General features: G+C 40.4%; 1 pseudogene; it reads left to right on the plus strand.

The window, feature by feature from the left end:
• Positions 1–898: 898 nt before the first annotated feature.
• On the plus strand, positions 899–1,016 carry LOC126417387 (5S ribosomal RNA; annotated as a pseudogene).
• Positions 1,017–2,140: the final 1,124 nt, after the last annotated feature.

Consider the following 2,140-nt stretch of genomic DNA (forward strand, 5'->3'; position numbering starts at 1 on the left):
TTATAAGTCGGGTAACTCGAACGTTTCTTAAATTTGTTTTGTGTTTATTGTAGTTGTTTAACATACCGTAATTTTTATGATTTGTATTTGATTTAGAAGTCAATTTAAAAATGGTTCAAATGGCTCTGAGCACTATGGGACAACATCTATGGTCATCAGTCCCCTAGAACTTAGAACTACTTAAACCTAACTAACCTAAGGACATCACACAACACCCAGTCATCACAAGGCAGAGAAAATTCCTGATCCCGCCGGGAATCGAACCCAGGAACCCGGGCGTGGGAAGTGAGAACGCTGCCGAAATCAATTTATGATTAGAATATATATATGACATGTCGAGGAGACACACGTTGTTTCATACACCATCACGAAGATACTTACACTATTGTTATGAAACGCAATTAATGTATTCTATTAATTTTATTTTGCATTTTTGTATAACATCAGTATGTCTAATTTGGTGAGACTCTATGTGCCAAGTTATCAAGCTAATTTACCATATTAAGTGGAGGTGTGTAACATTACGCGTATGCAGGCGAGTTATTCGACCATCTGGGACTTGTGCAGGTAAACGTCCTAGAGCCCAGGGCACAGCATAGTATCAGAGAAAGCGACCAGTAAGGCCCTGCCCCGAGTATAAAGGCGGTCAACAGCTTAGCCGGAAATGGGTAAACCACAGAGTATGTGTACGGCGATGGCTTGCTTAGCTGGGGTGCAGAAGGTTCATCAGAATGCCGGAGTTGAAGTCGGTGTGAAAAATTGATTCTTACAGCTTTTAGGAATTCAACGATAAATCACCGATCTCAGAAAAATGAGGGATAACCAATGACACGACAATATTCTCAAAATCTTAAAAAACAACGTAACTTAATATTTTACAGTGACTATATATTTTCACGGCAACGGCCTTGCCGCAGTGGATACGCCGGTTCCCGTGAGATCACCGAAGCTAAGCGTTGTCGGGCGTGGTCGGCACTTGGATGGGTGACCATCCAGGCCGCCATGCGCTGTTGCCATTTTTCGGGTTGCACTCAGCCTCGTGATGCCAATTGAGGAGCTACTCGACCGAATAGTAGCAGCTTCGGTCAAGAATACCATCATAACGACCAGGAGAGCGGTGTGTTGACCCCACGCTCCTCCTATCCACATCCTCCCCTGAGGATGACAAGGCGGTCGGCTGGTCGCAGTAAGCCACTCGTGGCCTGAAGACGGAGTGCTTCTTTTACATTTTCACAGTGAACCCTAGAATTAACAGTTTTTAAGTGCTTCGTGTGATTTCAACAAACACGTCTCAGATGCCGTATTGCACTAAAGCTATCATCCCTGAACGCTATATAGTTGTATCTATTTTATTTGCTGAATTATTACGTTTTAATATCTTTTTCATTACGGAAATTCCTGACAGAACATGGTATCCTCCACAACACGACAAACGAATTCATTAAGAATATCTCATATCCTGTCACACTTTTTTTATTTTTTTATTTATTTATTTATTGTTCCGTGGGACCAAATTAAGGAGAAGTCTCCATGGTCATGGAACGAGTCAATACATGAAATTATAACACGATATTAGAAACAGATAAAATGAAATATAAAAAAAACATATTCAGGTGACAAGTCGTAAGTTTAAATGAAGAAAATCAACAATGTAACACTGGAATTTGCTTAATTTTTTAGCTCTTCCAGGAGCTCCTCGACAGAATAGAAGGAGTGAGCCATGAGGAAACTCTTCAGTTTAGTCTTAAAAGAGTTTGGGCTACTGCTAAGATTTTTGAGTTCTTGTGGTAGCTTATTGAAAATGGATGCAGCAGAATACTGCACTCCTTTCTGCACAAGAGTCAAGGAAGTGCATTCTACATGCAGATTTGATTTCTGCCTAGTATTAACTGAGTGAAAGCTGCTAACTCTTGGGAATAGGCTAATATTGCTAACAACAAACGACATTAAAGAAAATATATACTGTGAGGGCAATGTCAGAATTCCCAGATTTTTGAATAGGGGTCGACAAGACGTTCTCGAACTTACACCACATATAGCTCGAACAGCCCGTTTTTGAGCCAAAAATACCCTTTTTGAATCAGAAGAATTACCCCAAAAAATAATACCATACAACATAAGCGTATGAAAATATGCGAAG

Source organism: Schistocerca serialis, chromosome 8 (assembly GCF_023864345.2).
Source record: "Schistocerca serialis cubense isolate TAMUIC-IGC-003099 chromosome 8, iqSchSeri2.2, whole genome shotgun sequence".
In the NCBI taxonomy this organism is placed as follows: domain Eukaryota; kingdom Metazoa; phylum Arthropoda; class Insecta; order Orthoptera; family Acrididae; genus Schistocerca; species Schistocerca serialis.